The 20,287-nt window shown below is 38.9% G+C and overlaps 1 long non-coding RNA gene and 1 pseudogene across 2 annotated transcripts in view; one reads left to right on the forward strand and one right to left on the reverse strand.

Annotated features, from left to right (window-relative positions):
* LOC140627191 (uncharacterized) overlaps positions 1-20,287 on the forward strand; it is a 139,313-nt gene that overhangs the window by 106,120 nt on the left and 12,906 nt on the right. For both annotated transcript variants that reach the window (XR_012026057.1, XR_012026058.1), the window contains 2 exons: positions 11,579-11,743; positions 12,357-12,526. This is a non-coding gene — a long non-coding RNA (uncharacterized lncRNA). The remainder of the gene's footprint in view (positions 1-11,578; positions 11,744-12,356; positions 12,527-20,287) is intronic.
* LOC140627190 (eukaryotic translation initiation factor 3 subunit H pseudogene) lies at positions 16,272-17,454 on the reverse strand (annotated as a pseudogene).

The raw sequence follows: 20,287 nt of genomic DNA on the forward strand, positions 1-20,287 counted from the left end.
CAATGTCATACACCACATTAATAAAAGAAAGGATAAGGAACATATGATCCTGTCAATAGATACAGGAAAAACATTTGACAAAATACAGAATCCATTCTCAATAAAAAGCTCCAGCTAAGTTGGTATAGATGGAACATACCTCAACATCATAAAAGCCATATATGAAAGATACACTGCTGGGCAGTCCCAGTGGCTCAGCGGTTTACCACTGCCTTCAGCCCAAGGCCTGATCCTGGAGACCCGGGATGGAGTCCCACGTTGGGCTCCTTGTATGGAGCCTGCTTCTCCCTCTGCCTGTGTCTCTGCCTCTCTGTCTCTCTCTCTGACATGAATAAATGAATAAAATATTAAAAAAAGAAAGATACTCAGCTAACATTATCCTCAATGGGTAAAAATGGAGAGGTTTTCCTCTATGGTCAGGAATAAGACAGGGAAGCCCACTCATACCATTGCTATTTAATAGTGTACTGGAAGTCTTAGCCTCAGCAATACAACAACAAAAAGAAATTAAAGGCATCCAAATTGGCAGGAAGAAGTCAAACTTTCACTACTTGCAGACAATATACTCTGTAGAAAACCTGAAAGAAACCACCAAAAAATTGCTAGAACTAATACATGAATTTAACAAAGTCATAGGATATAAAATCAATGTACAGAAATATGTTGCATTTTTATACACCAATAATGAAGCACAGAAAAAAAATCAAGGAATCAATCCCACTTATAATTACATAAAACCAGTAAGATACCTAGGAATAAACCTAACAAAGAGGTAAAAGATCTGTACTCTGGAAAATATAAAGCACTGATGAAAGAAATTAAAGAGGACACAAACATATGGGAAGACATTCCCATATGGGAAGAACAAACATTGTTAAAATGTCTATACTACCCAAAGCAATATGCACATTTAATGCAATCCCTATCAAAATATCACCAGCATTCTTCACAGAGCTAGAACAAACAATCCTAACATATGGAACCACAAAAGACCTCAAATAGCCAAAGCAATCATGACAAAGAAAAGCAAAGCTGGAGATATGATTCTGGACTTCAAGTTACATTGCAAATATGTAGTCATCAAGACAGTATAGTACTGGCACAATAACAGATAAATAGATCAATGGAACAAAATAGAAAACCCAGAAATAGATCCACAACTATATAGTCAACAAATATTCAACAGAGCAGGAAAGAATATTCAGTGGAAAAAGGACTATCTCTTCAACAAATGGTGTTGGAAAAACTGGACAGCAACATGCAGGAGAATGAAACTGGACCATTTTATTACACCATGCACAAAAATAAATTCAAAATGGATGAAAGACTTAAGTGTGAGAACTGAAACAATTAAAATCCTAGAAGAGGACACAGGCAGTAACATTTTGACATGGCATAGCAACTTCTTACTAGATATGTCTCCTGAGGAAAGAGAAACAAAGCAAAAATGAACTATTGGGATTTCCTTATGCACAGTGAAGGAAACAATCAGCAAAACTAAAAGGTAGCCTTTGGAATATGAGAAGAAATTTGCAAATAATGTATCTGATAAAAGGTTAGTATCTAATATTTATAAAGAGCTTATTAAACTCAACACCCATAAAAAATAATCCAGTTAAAAATGGGCAGAAGAAAGGGAGACAGAACATGAGAGACTCCTAACTCTGGGAAACAAACAAGGGGTGGTAGAAAGGGAGGTGAGCGGGGAGTGGGGGGTGACTGGGTGATGGGCACTGAGGGGGGCACTTGATGGGATGAGCACTGGGTGTTATGCTATATGTTGGCAAATCAAACTCCAATAAAAAATAAAAAAATGGGCAGAAGACATGAATAGACATTTTTCCAAAGCAGACATCCAGATGGCCAACAGACAGATGAAATAATGATGAACATCACTAAACATCAGGGCAATGCAAATCAAAACCACAGTGAGATATCACCTCACACCTGGCATAATGACTAAAATAAAAAAGACAAGAAATAGCAAGTGTTGGCAAGAATGTGGAGAAAAAAGAACCCTTGTGAATTCTTGGTGGGAATGAAATCCCGTGTATCACTGAGGAAAATGATATGGAGTTTCCTCAAAAAGATAAAAATAGAGATATATGATCCGATAATTACACTGCTTAGCATTTACCCAAAGAAAATGAAGACACTAATTCTAAAAGATATATGCACCCCTATGTATATTGCAGAATTATTGACAATAGTCAAAATATGGTAGATGAATGGATAAAGGAAATACAACAAAATATTACATAACAATGAAAAAGGATAAAATTAGGCAATCTAGAAGAAATGGATGCATTTCTGGAAAAACACAAACTACCAAAACTGGAAGAGGAAGAAATAGAATACCTGAAAAGGCCAATAACCAGGGAGGAAATTGAAGCAGTCATCCCAAAACTCCCAAGACACAAAAGTCCAGGGCCAGATGGCCTCCCAGGGGAATTTTATCAAAAGTTCAAAGAAGATACCACATCTATTCTACTAAAGCTGTTCTGAAAGATAGAAAGAGATGGAATATTTCCAAACTCTTTCTATGAGGCCAGCATCACCTTAGAATTAAGAAATGTTAATTACCCAAAACCAGGCAAAGACCCCACCAAAAAGGATAATTATAGACCAATATCCCTGATGAAAACAGAGGCAAAAATTCTCAACAAGATACTAGCCAATAGGATCCAACAATACATTAAGAAGATTATTCACCATGACCAAGTGGGATTTATCCACGGGATGCAACGCTGGTTCAACACTTGTAAAGCAATCAACGTGATTGATCATATCAGCAAGAGAAAAAACAAGAACCATATAGGAGGCTTTCCCCTAAGATCAGGAACAAGACAGGGATGTCCACTCTCACCACTGCTATTCAATATAGTACTAGAAGTCAGCCTCAGCAATCAGACAGCAAAAATAAATAAATGGTATTCAAATTGGCAAAGAAGAAGTCAAACTCTCCCTTTTCTCCAATGAAATGATACTGTACCTAGAAAACCCAAAAGACTCCACCCCAAGTTTGTTAGAACTCATACAGAAATTTGGCAGTGTGGCAGGATACAAAATCAATGCCCAGAAATCAGTGGCATTTGTGTACACTAGCAATGAGACTAAAGAAAGAGAAATTAAGGAGTCAATCCCATATACAATTGCACCCAAAATCATATGATACCTAGGAATAAACCTAACCAAAGTTGTAAACTATCTATACCCTGAATACTACAGAACACTTCTGCAAGAAATTGAGGAAGACACAAAGAGATGGAAAAATATTCCATGCTCATGGATTGTAAGAATTAATATGCGAAAATGTCAATGTTACCCACAGCAATTTACACATGTAATGCAATCCCTATCAAAATACCATGGACTTTCTTCAGAGAGTTGGAACAAATCATCTTAAGATTTGTGTGGAATCAGAAAAGACACCAAATAGCCAGGGGAATATTACAAAAGAAAACCTGAACCGGGGGCATCACAATGCCGGATTTCAGGTTGTACTACAAAGCTGTGATCATCAGACAGTGTGGTATTGGCACAAAAACAGACACATAGATCAATGGAATAGAATAGAGAATCCAGAAATGGGCCCTTGACTCCATGGTCGACTAATATTCAAGAAAGGAGGAAAGACTATCCACTGGGAAAAGGACAGTCTCCTCAACAAATGGTGCTGGGATAATTGGACAGCCATGTGCAGAAAATGAAACTAGACCATTCTCTTACACCATACACAAAGAGAAACTCAAAATGGATGAAAGATGTAAATGTGAGACAAGATTCCATCAAAATCCTAGAGGAGAACACAGGCAACACCCGTTTTGAACTTGGCCACAGCAACTTTTTATTTATTTATTTATTTATTTATTTATTTATTTATTTATTTATTTATTTATTGGAGTTCAATTTGTCAACATATAGCATAACACCCAGTGCAACTTCCTCCAAGATACGTCTATGAAGGCAAGGGAAACAAAAGCAAAAATGAACTATTGGGACTTCATCAAGATTAAACGCTTCTGCACAGCCAAAGAAACAGTCAACAAAACTAAAAGACAACCTACAGAATGGGAGAAGATATTTGCAAATGACCTATCAGATTAAGGGGTAGTTTCCAAGGTCTATAAAGAACTTCTTAAACTCAACAGCAAAGAAATAAACAATCCAATCATGAAATGGGCAAAAGACATGAAGAGAAATCTCACAGAGGGAGACATAGACATGGCCAACAAGCACAGGAGAAAATGCTCCGCATCACTTGCCATCAGGGAAATACAAATCAAAACCACAATGAGATACCACCTCACACCAGTGAGAAGGGGGCAAATTAACAAGGCAGGAAACCACAAATGTTGGAGAGAATGTGGAGAAAGGGGAACCCTCTTGCGCTATTGGTGGGGATGTGAACTGGTGCAGCCACTCTGGGAAACTATGTGGAGGTTCCTCAAAGAGTAAAAGTAGAACTGCCCTAAGGACCCAGCAATTGCACTGCTGGGGATTTACCCCAAAGATACAGATGCAGTGAAATGCTGAGACAGGGCTGCACCCCAATGTTTATGGCAGCAATGTCCACATTAGGCAAACCTTGGAAGGAGCCTCGGTGTCCATCAAAAGATGAATGGATAAAGAAGTTGTGGTCTTTGTATACAATGGAATATTCCTCAGCCTTTAGAAACGACGAATACCCACCATTTGCTTCAACATGGATGGAACTGGAGGGTATTATGCTGAGTGAATCAAGTCATTTGGAGAAGGACACACGTTATATGGTCTCATTCATTTGAAGAGTATAAAAAATAGTGAAAGGGATTAAAGGGGAAAGGAGTGAAAATGAGTGGGAAATGACAGTGAGGGTGACAGAACATGAGAGACTCCTATCTCTGGGAAACGAACAAGGGGTGGTGGAAAGGGAGATGGGTGGGGGGTTGGGGTGACTGGGTGATGGGCACTAAGGGGGACACTTGACGGGATGAGCACTGGGTGTTATGTTATATGTTGGCAAATTGAACTCCAATAAAAAAATTATTTAAACTCCAAATAGTTAACATAGAGTGTAATATTAGTTCTAGGTGTACAATACAATGATTGCAGACTTCCATATAACAGCTGATGCTCATCATGTCAAGTGCACTGCCTAATCCCCATCACATATTTACCCATCCCCCCACTAATCTCCCCTCTGGTAACCATCAGTTTGTTCTCTGTGGTTAAGTGTTTGTTTCTTGTTTTGCCTGTCTTCTTCTCTCTTTTTTCCCCCCTTTGCTCATTTGTTTTGCTTCTTAAATTCCACATATGAGTGAAATCATCCAGCATTCGAATTTAAAAAATTCTTTGAATAGCATTTTGTGGTTTAATTGCAGAGACCTTGCACTTCTTTCATTTGATTGGTTCCTTTGTATTTTGTCTGTTTAGTGCTATTGTGTATGGTTTGGTTTTAATTTTTTTGAAAACATTGGTTGGTTGCTAATACATAGAAAATGATTGATGTTTATTTATTGGCTTTACACCCTGTGATCTTGCTAAACTCACGTATGTATTCTAAGAGCTTGTAGGTTCTTTTGAATTGAGTATACATGTAACTATACCATCTGTGAATAAAGATATTTTAATTCCTTCCTTTCAATATAGTTGATCAATTATTTATTTATTTATTTATTTATTTTTAAGATTTTATTTATTTATTCATGATGGACAGAGACAGAGACAGAGACATAGGCAGAGGGAGAAGCAGGCTCTCCACGGGAAGCCCAATGCAGGACTCAATCCCGGGACCCTGGGATCATGCCCTCAGCTGAAGGCAGACACTCAAACACTGAATCACCCAGATGCCCCTTGATCAATTTTTTAAATTGATTTTCCTCTACTTCAGTAGTCAGGGTTACCACTATATTTTTGGACATAAGTGGAGATAATAGCCAACCTTGGATCCTTTCTACCATTCAAGTCTCAGGAAGAACACTTTCAGTAATTCACCATTAATTATATTGTCTGAGTGTGATCCTTATCAGAACAAATAATTTTCTTCTATCCCTTTGTTTCTATATATGTATGTGTATATATGTGTATATATATATATATATGTAATATTATATCTATTTATCTATGTTTTATTGGAGTTTTGTTTGCCAACATATAACACCCAGTACTCATCTAGTCAGGTGCCCCTGCCCCACCTCCCCTTCTGCTACCTCTTGTTCGTTTCTCAGAGTTAGGAGTCTCTCATGTTTTGTCACCTCTCTGATTTTTCCCACTCATTTTCTCTCCTTTCCCTTATAATCCCACAGGTAGGCCATGTTATTCTACTAACAAACAGAAACATATTCACTAAATACAAGTCTCATACAGGGTTATTCTGAGACCATGATAAAATGAAACAAAGCATGGCTGTTCCATAATTGTGTCCAAGCACAGGCAAAAGGAAAGTCCCTGTGCCACACATAAAATACCATACACCCACTCTCTTGGACAAAATGAGTGACTGCTGCTTCTTTACCAACTATAAATTTATCATCCTTTTAATCCCTCCTTCCTGTAGATAAGGTGTAGTGAGATAGACAACCAATGAGAAGATTATCCATGCCTTCTGAAAGCATTCAAATTAGACTGGATCTTCCCTTGTGTTACATCGTCCTTCAATCATTCGACCAAAGCTCAAATCCTGTAGAAGGTTCTCTTTAACAGCCTCTTACTGACACTCCCTGTGATTCTCCATGGCGTGTGTTCCCCCTCATTGCAACTTGTTTAATTAATGTTCCTGGAGCTCTTTTGGCTGGAGGACATTGAAACCTTAACCTACGAAATTTGCTTGATGCTTTGGATGAAAATCAGTTGGCTCTGTGAATAGGTGGCTCTATTTCTGGAATTGATTATCATCCATTTGTCTATTTGTCTACTCTTAAAGTCTTGATTGCTGTATATTGTCTTGATTACTGTAACTTTATAGCAAGTCCTGACGTAGGGTAACATAACCTGTCTTCCTCAAGAATGTGTTGACAATTCCGATACTTGGTTTTTCTACATACGTTTTTAGTCAATTTGTAAATTAGTTTTAAAAGTCTGCTGCAGTTTTCATAGCAGTCAAAATGAATCTGTAGATCAATCAGGGGAGAAATGACATATAACTTGAGTATTTTTTAAAAAAGAAACAAACCAAAACACATACTCTTAACCATAGAGAACAGAGAGTTACCAGAGGGGAGGTGGGTGGGGGATGGGTAGGTAAAACAGGTGAAGGGGATTAAGAGCACATTTACCTTGATGAGCACCGTGCAATATATGGCATTGTTGAATCACTACATCGTGCACCTGAAAATGATAGAACACTGGACGTTAACTACACTGCGATTAAAACTTTTTGTTTTTTAGCCTTTTTGCATTTATTTAGTTCTCTTAAGCTTTCTCTTTGTGATATTTTGTAGTTTTGGTGTAGGAATATTGTACACTTTTGCTAGATTTATTCTTAGATATTTGGAATTATAACCGTATTATTTTTTAAACTGCACTTCCAATTGGTAATAATCAATATATAGAGACAGCTGATTTTTTTAAATGACTTACCTGCAACCTTGCTTTTTAATTTAAATTTTGTTAGTTAACATACAGTGCAATATTGATTTCAGGACTAGAATTCAGTGATTCATTGCTTACACAAAATACACAGTGCTCATCACAACAACTGCCCTCCTTAATACCTGCCTGCAACCTTATTAAACACACTTGTTATTTGGAGCAAGTTTTTGTAGGCTGAACATGTTTTTCCATGAAAAAAAATCATGTTATCTAGAAAATCACATTTTGACTTCTTCTTTGCCAATATTTATGATTTTTATTTTATTTTCTTGTCTTCTAGCACTGATGAGGATCTCTGGTACATCGTTAAATAAGGGAGGGGTTGCCCCTGATCCTATGGGGTGAACACTTAGCCTTTTATATTTGAGTATAATGTTACACGGAAGTTTTTCACTGCTATCCTTCACAGGTTGAGGAAGTTTCCTTCTCTTCCCAATTTTCTGAGAATTTTTATCATATATGTGTGTTAAATTCTGTCAAAAGCTTCTTTTCTTTCTATTCATAACACCATATCATTTTGTTTTTATTCTGTTGAGATACATTACATTACCAGATCTGTAAATGTTTAAGCAACTTAACATTTTATCCAGTTCACACTGGCCTCATAAAAGGACTTGGGACATTTTCACTTTTAATCAATTTTCTGGAAAAATTTGTGTAGAAATGGCATAATGTCCTCCTTAAATGTTTAAGAGAATACACTGGTGAAACTGACTGGGATGGAGTGTGCTATTTGGAAAGTTTGGATTGTAAGCTCTATGTGGGACCATGTGCATAGCCTGTTTTGCCATATGTCAGTTTGGTAAGTTTGTATTGTTTCAAGGAGTTTTGTCCTTTCCACCTAAATGTTCCAAATTGTTGTTACCAGTTTTTATGGTATATTTTACATTCTTTTAAATTCTTACAGAGCCTATAGTGATGTCCAATTCTGCATTTCTTATGATTTTGAGACTTTCTCTCTTTTTCTTGATCTTGTATGTCTCGGGCTATATAAACCTGCCTAATATTTTTAAAGAATGACTTTTTGAATTTGTTGACTTTCTAGAGTTTTTTATTTTTGTTTTGATGCTCTTCACTGTTATTTTAAGCATTTCATTCTTCTATCTACCATGGATTTGATTTTCTGTTCTTTTTTTTTTTCATTTCTTAAGGCAGAAGATGATTGATTTAAGATGTGTCAATAAATTTAACTTTGATTTAACTTTGATTAAATTTAACTTTGATTCAGTTCAGAATATTTTGTAAATTCCCTTGTGATTTCTTCTCAAAAAGATTTATTTTCGATTGAACAAACTTGAGCCTTTTTCTATCATAATCACACCCTGATTCATACAGAGGTTGGCAGGTGTGTGTTTGCAGTCATAAGGGGAAAAGAAATATGTTCTATTTTATTTTTAAGCCACATTAGTGAGATGTGATTGACATACGAATAGCTGTATATATTTAAGGCATATAAGTTGATTAAAAGTAACTTAGAAAATGTACAAAAGGAAGAAAGGAGGATACAGAGCACCAGCCTAGAGCGTGTCAACCTGTATAGATGTTTAGAGGAAGAGGAGCCCTTAACTAAGTCAAAGGATAGGATCCACGCAGGAAGGAAGAAAACCAGAAGAGAGTGGTTTCATGAAATTCAAGAGATATCAAGGAAGAGGAAGCAGGCAGCATGTTTAATGTTACTAAGAAGTTAAACAGAAGCACAGCAATGATACTATGATGTCACATCATGCTGGTTGTTGAAGAGCACGAAAAAAGAAGTTTAGAGGGCAGAGGGGGATGCAAGACTTGTTGGAGGGAGAGGGGAGAAGTGGAGACAGCCCAATTAGACAACTTATGATAGAGGCTTTGCTGTAAAGGGTAGCAGGTATGTGGACCAATAATTGGTAGGGAAGTGTAATCAAGGAAAGGTATTTGTTTAAAATGGAGTAGAATGGAGCATGATTGTATGCTGATGGGAATAACCACTAGAGCAAAAGAACATGAGGATGCAAGAGAAACAGTGATTACCTGCAGGAGTTAGATCTCTTAAAGGGTCAGAATAAGGATTAGATCAACTGGAGATCTAGCCTTGTTATAATTATGACCTACCTGCCTCAGGCTTCATACTCTTACTTAAAGACATGCTGATACTTACATCCTTGTATGTATGGCCAAATTGAGAATGAGAATATTAGCAAACCAGTAATGGCCAGAGGATGAGGGAATGAGGTTTGAAGTCCATGAGATCCAGACTCAGTACTGGAGGTTAATGTAGACTGACAAATTTAAATGTTGAGAAGTGTATTGGTTAGGGATTACTGTGTGCCACTGCTAGATCTAGGGCATGCGTGTGAGTGCCTTGGTGTGTTTGTATGTTCAGAGTTGGGGGTTGGAGATGTGGAAAGATCCCATTGTTAAGAAAAGGCCAAATCCCTACAATGAAGGAGAGAATGGAGGGGACTTTCTCTTCCTTGAGGGCAGGGGGTGGGGAGAGAAAAGGGCAGTCCTCAAGACAGAAGAAAAGCTAGGAACAGGAATCAAACCAGAGTGGAATATCCCCAGAAGGCATAACTTTTTGTGGAGAAGAAGGTGATGGGTGATTTTCTATGGGCTCTAAGAACATTGATATTTAGCCATCATTTCCCAGTAGTTTTGTTCCATATTATAATTGCCTCTAGTTCCTCTACTTACCTTTTACCTGACAGTAAGATCTACTGCTCTCATAAAGTCTAGAGTGGTGTTTGGGGGGATTTCAGGAGAAGGGCATCAGGCAAAGCATTGCATTACTGTTCCACTTTGGTCCTACTCCAAGGGAATCTCCTCCTGGACATCCAGACGGAGACCAGCATCCAATCTAATCTGTGATCCCCTGAGAGGGTTTTGACACATAGAGAAGTGGCTGGCAGGTGGATACTGGCAGTGGGCTTGAAGCAAACTCCTCTTACAAACATAACTTGGGTGACTCAAAGAGACCCTGAGATCAGGAGAATGGGCAAGGCTTTGGGTTCTGTCCAGTGTGGGTTATTCAATAGGAGTGGGGATGAGATTCCTCAGATTTTTTGGACTTCCAGTACAGGGAAGGGATTCCAGTACATGGGAAATGGTGCCCAGCTGCAACCCAGGAAAAGAGAGTGAGGCTGGACAAATGGACTTCCAGAGATATCTACAAAACTGGGAGAGAAGGGAGGGGCAGATGGGACATGCCCTCACATTTGGTGCTGTCTCTCCTCACAAATTGGTGCACCGGGAAGCCTCATGTCCTGCCTGGCACCATGCTTGCCCAGCCTCAGAAATGGGGAGAAAATGCAAAGGAAGAAGTTGGCTACACTGGATAAGGGGAGAGGGAAGGGGCGCTTCAGTACTTTTGCTGTATTCCAAAATTGGGAGCCTGGCAGAGACCTCCCTCCTCTGAGTCTCTCCAAGGCCCTTAGTGGAACAGGGGAGGTGGAGCAGGAAGTAGGAGTTTTAATAACTGGTCTCATGGTCTGGGTAGAGGTCTCCCAGGCTAAAGAGGAGAGGAGGAAGTTGTCTGTCCTGAGTGACTCGTGGAGTCACTGTGGATCAAAGACCTTTTCTGGAAGCAGTACTTTTGAAATCTGGCCAGAACTGAGGCTCATGTCAGAAAATGGGGCTACTGGAACCCCCACCACCCATAATGTGATAGAGGCTACAGGGTAGGACGAGGAGGAGCAGGTTATGGGGCAGGAATCCTGGGTTTCATGGGCATGGTTTGGGGGTACAACAAATTATTGGTGAGAAGGTGGCTAAGGGGCAAGGGAGTCCAGGTCTTCCAACCATGTGGGTACATTATGGAGAGGTAGAAATTCTGGGTTCATATTGGACCTCTCTACAATTTCTGTCCTCCTCCACCAGGCATGGGCACAGGGCAAGATGGAACTAAATAGACTGTGCTTTTATTGTTTTTTTTAATTTTAATTTTTTTAGACTGTGCTTTTAAATCCCTGAATAGGGGCTTGTGTACCTCAGTGGAAGACACATTTCTCTGCCTTTCTCTTTGTCTCATTCTTAGTCCCTAGACGTGACAGGAAACAGATAGCTTGGTTACCATGGGAACGGAAGCTGAGTGATGCATTGGACTGTGGGAGAAAAGCAGAGGTGGTCCTGACATAAAGGCCCTCAGGGGAAGAGATTTGAGCAACGCACTCATATTTGAAAGAATTCACAATTTCTACAGGTAGGTTGAGCCCAGCCCTGTAATTATTATTACACAGAAAACACGCAGGTGCATGCACGCACACACACACACACACACACACACACACACACACACACACAAGGAAATGCACATTTCTCTGCAGCATACTGCAGGCCCACAGAATTCATTATCCTCTTCCTTTTCTCACTCCTCCCTGCATTGTTTTTCGGTTTCTCCTCATTGCATCTTCCTCTATCCCTCATCTCAGTCTCTCCCTCCTTAGTTTTTCATTTTGGTCCCCCTTTGTTCTGTCCTCTCTTTCCCTCCTCCTTCTCTCTGTTCTTCCTCGCACCCACTCTCCCCTGCCCCTACCCAGCTGCTTATGGAGTGACTAAGAATTAATTCATCCAATTATGATCGGCTAATATGGCCATGCATATTGAGCTTTCAGCCTGGTAGGGCAGTGCGTCATAAAATGAATCACAAAGGCATCATTGTTACATTGCAAATTATGATAAGTGATATGTAATTAAATGACAAGGAGCTATGACTATGAACAATAGGGGAACTAATTTCCATGGTGGGTTCAGTGGAGGGAATGTCACTGGCATTTGGTGTTCTGCCCTCCAGTGTTTTCTTATTGCCTCTTTAGGTAACTGTCTTCCCCTTAATGTTGAGGACAACTATCCTCTTCCATCGTTTGCAGCGGGATGGAACTCTCATGACAAGACCTAGCGATCCTGCCCTCTACTACCCAAGGTGTGAACATGAAGTCCAACTGCATGCCCACTCCTTGGGATCTAACACATGCACCGAAACAGGGTGAGGAGCTGTTTTATCGTGTCACTGGACGCTTGCTCCTGTTTCCAAGTGCCTCCAGGCACCTCTGTTCATGTCCTTCATCCATTCTCCTTCTCATTCTTTGTTCTTCTGTTGATTCTTCCTTCGGTACTCCTGGCTATATCCTCTTCGTTAGACACCTAACCCCACAAGGACAAACAGGATGGGTGAGGAGACAATAATTATAAAGTATGAGAAGGTGGAAAGCAGACAGATGAGTGATGTCTGACTTAACTGACTCAAGAGCATTTAATCCTAACCCACCAGTGACGAAAAGTCCAAAGCAATGGTCTTTAATCCTCCTCACCAGACCTTCAGTAGTTTGTGAGATTGGCAGTGGCATGTTCCCCTGCACTTTAGGGGTAATGGTAGGGGTTGTAAATTACATGATGGCTCTAAAGTATAGATAAGACACAGATAGACACCCAGAACCCCTCTCGGCAACCTCTGGCGGGGAAAATTGCTTTCCCCAAACCCTTGGGAGCTTGAGGAAACACTTACTCTCTGAAGGGGATAAATGGATGATTAATGGACTTTAAGATCTCAGCCTCAGGTGAAGGCAGGCCTCCAAACCCAATATAGGGATTTAAGTAAAAAAGCTACATAACAGTTTAATTCCTAGCTTCATTCCCAACTTGTACAAACTGCTGGCATCTTGCCTTTTCCCATAGATGCAGGAGATCCTTCCCTGAGAAATCGAACCATCACAGGAGGAGAGATTCAATAATTATAGCAGGCACAAGACTCTCGAGTTTTCATACTAGTCAGTTCAAAATAGTTTCAAATTTCAACGTGATTTCTTCTTAGAGCGCTGGGTATTCAGGAAGATATTTCTTTCTTTACAAACATATGAGGGATTTTTCTAATGATTTGGGTTATTAATTTACAGTTTAATGGCATGGTGGTCAGAGAATATACAAATCACCAAAGAATCGATTCTTTATGTACACTCCTGGGACTCTCCTTATTAGAATATGTTTCTCTAACTTTTCAGTGGAATACAACACCAAAACGGAATTGCATGAATCATAAATGTACCACTCAGTAAATTATTATATCACAAATATCTGAGTAGCTACAATCCAGGTCAAGAGATCTGGCATTGCCAGCAACCAAAAATCAGCCTTATGCCTCTACCTAGTCATTGCTATGTGCCACCTCAGCAAGTCTAACCAGTATTTCGACTTTTAACATTGGAATTTTGCCTATTTGTGAACTTCATTGCAAGTGATAAATACAATCATTATAGTACATATTCTTGTAATCTAGCTTTCTTTTGGCAACATTATATTTTTCACTTACTACTCTTCATTCTTTTGTAGTTTGTTAACTGAGTTCCTGGATATTCATTGCTGAATAATATTTCAACGTGTGTAAATATACCACGATTTTTTGTACAATCTGTTTCTGATGGACATTTCAGTAGTTTCCAGTCCTGGAGTATTAAAAATATTACTGTGGACAACATTCATATGCATGTCCTTTGATTCACATGTGTATGCATTTAGGGCTGTACTGCCTGGATCATTTTTATTACTTTTTCTTTCCTTATGGTATACCAGGGATAACCTGGTCTTCTTCATGGTCTCAGAGGGATGACTTTCAATATTTCATGATTAAGTGCAATGGTTTTGGTAGGCTTTTATATTTTCAAGTTTTTTTTTAAAAAAGACTTATTTATTAGAGAGAGAGAGAGAGAGAGCACTTATGAGTGGGGGGAGGGACAGAGGGAGAGAAACTTCAGGCAGACTCCCCTCTGAACAGGGAGCCCAAGGCCAGGCTTGATCTCACAACCTGTGAGATCATGACCTGAGCCAAAACCAAGAGTCAGAAGCTAAACTAAGCTAAACTGAGCCACCCAGCTGCTCCTGTTTTTGTAGGCTTTTCAAAATATTCTGATTGGTTTGGTTTTTTTTTCTGTTGTTTTTTTTCCTGATTGGTTTAAGAGAGTTCTCTTTTATTGCTAGTTTGCTTAGAGGTTTTATCATAAATGTATTTTTACTTTTTAAAATATTTCCAACATTATTGGTATATATATTTGGCATATAACATTTGTAAATTTAAACAGCATGATGATTGGATACACACACACTCACATATATGTGAAATGATCACTACAATAAAGTCAGTTAATAACTCCTTCACAGTACATAATTATAATAGTTTGGTGAGAATATTTAAGATATTGGTTTTTAGCGACTTTCAAATACATGTAACACTATTGTTAACTATAATCACCATGCTGAACATTAGTACTCCAGAACTTTTTCATCTTATAACTGAGAGTCTGCCTCCCTTGACCAACATCTCCCCACATCCCCCACCCCCTAGCCCTTGGCAAGCACCTTCTACTGTCTGTTTCTATGATGGCGTTGTTTTAGATTCCACATATAAGTGAGATCATACAGTATTTGTCTTTGCCTGTTTGACTTATTTCACTTAGCAGAATGCCCTCAAGGGCCTTCCATGTTGTCACAGGTGGCAGGATTTTCCTCGTGTTTATGACTGAATAATGCCCCACTATAAAACCTTTTTTATCCATTCATCTGTTGATAGACACCTAGGTTATTTTCAAGTTTTGGCTATTGTGCATAATGCTGGAATAAACACCGGGGTGCAGATATCTCTTAGAGATAGTGCTTTTACTTTCTTCAGATATAAACTCAGAATCGGAACTGCTAGATCCTAGGGCAGTTCTATTTTTAACTTTTTGAGGAACTTCCATACTATTTTCCAAAGTTCCTGTACCAGTTTACATTCCCACCAACAGTGCACAAGGGTTCGCTTTCTCCACATTGTTGGGTGTTTAGTTTTTAAAACTCAAATTCATGACATATTTTCTTCTGCATCTGCAGGGAATGTAACGAATTTTTCTTAATATATTAATTCTGTGAAATACATCTATTTTTCAAGTGCTCAACCACTCCATTTGTAGAACTGTCTTGACTTTCTTCTGATATATTAGCCTTTTAAAACATATAACGGGATTTGTTTTGTTAGTGTTTTATTCGTGATTTTTCCTTCTATGCTTTTGTGAAGGATTGGCCTGTGCATTTCATTTCTTATAATGTTCTTATAATGTTTAGGCCTCATAGAATGAAATGAGAGGTGATTCCTCTTTTTTCCCATTTTCTGGCTGGTATGCAAGATTGCCATTATTTCTTCCTAAAAGTTTTGTAGATTTAATTGGTGGGGTCATCAGAATATGGAAATTGTTTGTTGCTGTTTTCTTCAGATTCCACGTATTTAGTATTTAGAAGCATTCAGAGGATGGTTTGTTGTTTTTGTGTCATTTGTGTTTTCTTGAAGTTTGCACATTGTATCTAAACCTTCAGATTTATTTACATACAGCTGCTCATGATTTTGACTAATGATCTTGTAATATCCTTATTGTCCGTAGCTATGTCTCTTCATTTGTTCCAGACATTGTTTTTTAGATAACTTCTCTCTTTTACCTTCAGGCCCACAAAGGTGATGGTCAATTGTGCTGTCCTTCTGAAGAACCAACCTTGGCTATTTTGTTTTATCTTTAATGTATTAATGCTCTTATCCTTATTTCATTTCACCTGCTTTCTTTGACTTTAGTCTGCCATTCTATTAAATTACTGAAATAGACATGCAGGTTATATTTATTTTTTTATGCCTTTCTTTTTGGAGTATATACATTAAATCAGTATCCTACAAATTTTCATAATACACAGTTAAAATATATGTATTTAAATTTTTTGTTTTATTTTTATCTTATTGTTAGCTAGAAAGACTTTTCAATACGCAAATGTATTTCTTCCAAGGGTCGCCCCAATGTGATCTCAAGAGTCCACGTTAACTCCTTTTCTGGGAACTTCCTTTTCTCAGTTGTTGTATTCCTGAAGAGCCTGGGCCATGAAGAGTTTGCCTAAGTTTTGGGCAGTGAACTCCTTGATGTTCTGGCAGTAAGTGTTAATCTGGCCTGCAATGAGTAGAGAATCCATCCTGGCAGGAGGCTGGGGTGGTTTGAAAAGTTTGGACAGATCCTCCTCAGGCAGTGGGGCTTCTCTTTGACTCTGGTGCTGCATATTCTCCTGCCGGCGAGGCTGCTGATACTGACGTTTCTGCTGCTGTTGTTTACTCGTGTTCCTCATGTATGTGTTATATTTAACTATATCTTGGCTCATTTCATCCACTCTGTCCATCAGCAACTGTAGATTCTTCCCCAAATGATTGCTGCTAGCAAGACTGAGCAATTCATGTTTATCTGCTACAGCTGACTTCTTCTCAAGCTCCCACAATAGGACGTTGATCAGATGTGAATTTTTAATTCCAATCGGCACTTCTTCAAACGTGTGCTCAAAGGTGATATTTCCCTTTTTCAATGCTTCAGGAGAAAAATCCTTCTCTTCACAAACTTCCATTAGTTTAGGAGTCAGTCTGTATGCTTTCAGCGAGAGAGACCCTTGGGCAGCTTTTATGGGATTGTAAATGAGAACGACAGATTCTTCAATGGCATGCTGGTAACTGAACTGAGAATCCAGGAGTGCTCAGGTGACGAACAAACCATAGTATGTGGACTGGTACCAGCCCACGTGGAGGTGATTGATGTTGACATGGCAAAGGCTGCACATCATTTCCACCTGATACTGGACTTCATCAAAATCAGCATCATCTTCTGTGTGCTGGGGGAAAGGGAAGCAGTTGGTAATTTCAAGTCAATCTTCTACAACCAAGCCCAAAAGCACTTCTTGAACCACTTCGGTTGCTTGTCCCTCTTCTTGATAATGTTCGATTATTTTTAATACCACCAAGCCATCTATCTGCCCTTGTTTCACGGCAGAATCTCTGGACCCGCCTTTGCCTTTGCCTTTCCCCACCTGGCCGGTGGTGGAGCTGGAAGAAGGGGCAGCAGAGCCGGTGCCTTCCTTGCGGGATGCCATCTTTTCCTAAAATTTCATTAACACTTTCTTCTTTGAGCTCTGAGTTAAATATCCTCTAAGGAAGGATATTTCTTAATAAAAAGCACATGGGTGATTTTCTAGCTATCACTGGTTATTAACTTAAAGCCTAATGGCATGGTAGTCAGAGACACTACTCCTTATTATTTCATTGTCTCAAAATTTGCTAAGATGCGCATCATGGTCAACGTGTAGTCAGTTTTGATAAATATAAATATCACTTAAAAGCCCATGTATCCTGCAGTTGTCGAGTGCACCAATATAAATGCATTCGTTCAATGAGACCAGCATTACATTACCCTGATACCAAAGCCAAACAAAGACACGACAACAAAAGAGAATGAATACCTCTGATTAACATAGATGCAAAAATCCTTAACAAAATACTAGCAAACCAAACCTAACAATACAATAAGAAAATCATTCACCACAATCAAGTGGGATATATTCTCAGGATGCAAAAACGGTCCACCATTTGCAAATCATTCAACACGATACATCAAACTAATAAGAGAAAGTTTAAAACCATATGATCCTTTCAATAGATGCAGAAAAAAACACTTGACAAAGTGCAACATCCATTCATGATAAATACCCTCAACAAAGTAGGTGCAGAAGGAACATACCTCAACACAATAAAGGGCTTATATGAAAAACCCACAGTCAACATCAATATTCAATACTCAATGGAGAAATACTGAAAGCCTTTCCCTTCACGTCAGGAACAAGACAAGGATGTCCACTCTCATCAGTTTTATTCAACACAGTACTGGAAGTCCTAGCCACAGCAATCAGACAACAAAAAGGAATAAAAGTCATCCAAATCTGAAAGGAAGAACTAAAACTTTCACATTTGTAGATGGATGACATGATATAATTTATGGCAAATGAGTGAATGGGTGACGGGCACTGGGGGTTATTCTGTATGTTAGTAAATTGAACACCAATAAAAAATAAATTAACTTTAAAAAAAAAAACAAATGTTAACTAATTGAAAGAGTGCTCATTCAATAAATCATTCATTCAGTGAAAAACAAACAAACAAACAAACAAAAAAAAAAAACAAAAGACTCCACCAAGAAACAAATAGAACTAATAAACAAATTCAGTAAAGTCACAGGGTACAAGATGAATGTACAGAAATCTGTTGCATTTCTTTTCTTTAAGATTGTATTTATTTATTCATGAAAGACAGAGAGAGAGAGAGAGAGGCAGAGACATAGGCAGAGGGAGAAGCAGGTTCCCTGTGGGGAGCCCGATGCAGGACTTGAACCCAGGACCCCGAGATCACGCCCTGAGCCGAAGTCAGACTCTTAACCAGTGAGCCACCCAGGCGTCCCTCTGTTGCCTTTCTATACACTAATAATGAAGCAGCAGAAAGAGAAGTTGAGAAAACCATCCCATTTACAATTGCGCCAAGAAGAACAAAATACCCAGGAATAAACTTAACCAAAAAGGTGAAAGACCTGTACTCTGAAAACTACAAAACATTGATGAAAGAACGTGAAGAGGACACAAAGAAATGGAAAAACATTCCATCCTCACAGATTGGAAGAACAAATATTATTAAAATGTCTATGCAACCCAAAGCAATCTACGGATCTAATGCAATCCCCATCAAAACAACTACAGCTCTTTTCACAGAACTGGAACAAAAAAAAAATCCTAAAAATTTATATGGAACCACAAAGGACCACAGGGAGCTAAAGCAATCTTGAGAAAGAAAAACTAAACTGGCAGTATCACAGTTCTAGAATTCAAGTTCTATTACAGAGCAGTAGTAATCAAAAGCAGTATGGTACTGCCCCAAAACTAGACACATAGTCAGTGGAACACAATAGAGAGTGCAGAAATTAATGCACAGCTATATGGTCAATTAAGGTATGACAAAAAGGGTGAGAGTATACAACGGGGGAAAAGACAGTCTCTTCAACAAAGACTGTTGGGAAAATTGGATAGCTACATGCAAATGAATGGAACGGGACTGCTATCTTACACCATACACAAAAAGAAACTCAAAATGGATTTAAAGATCTAAATGAGAGACCTGAAACCATAAAAATGCTACAAGGGAGCACACGTAGTAATTTCTGTAACATCAATCACAGCATCATTTTTCTAGATACGTCTCCCGAGACAAGGGAAAGAAAAGCAAAAATATACTGTCGGGACTACATCAAAATAAAAAGCTTCTGTAGAGGGACACCTGGGTGGCTCAGTGGTTAAGCGTCTGCCTTCAGCTCAGGGCGTGATCCTGGAGTCCCGGGATCGGTCCCACATCGGGCTCCTTGCATGGAGCCTGCTTCTCCCTCTGCCTACGTCTCTGCCTCTCTCTCTCTCTCTCTCTCTCTCTGTCTCATGAATAAATAAACTTTTAAAAATGCTTCTGTACAGCGAAGGAAGCAATCAACAAAACTAAAAGGCAACCTATTGAATGGGAGAGAATATTTGCAAATGATATATCCAAAGATATTGGGTTAATATCCAAGATCTATGAAGAACTTGTACAAATCAATACCTAAAAACCAAATTTAAGGGCAGCCCTGGTGGCTCAGCGGTTTAGCGCCGCCTTCGGCCCAGGGTGTGATCCTGGAGACCCGGGATCGAGTCCCATGTCGGGCTCCCTGCATGGAGCCTGCTTCTCCCTCTGCCTGTGTCTCTGCCTCTCTCTCTCTCTGTGTATCTCTCATAAATAAATAAATAAATAAATAAATAAATAAATAAATAAATAAATTCCTTAAAAAAGCAAATTTAAAAATCCAACTTAAGAATGGGCAGAAGACATGCACAGATATTTCTCCAAAGAAGACATCCA

Source organism: Canis lupus, chromosome X, assembly GCF_048164855.1.
Source record: "Canis lupus baileyi chromosome X, mCanLup2.hap1, whole genome shotgun sequence".
NCBI lineage: Eukaryota > Metazoa > Chordata > Mammalia > Carnivora > Canidae > Canis > Canis lupus.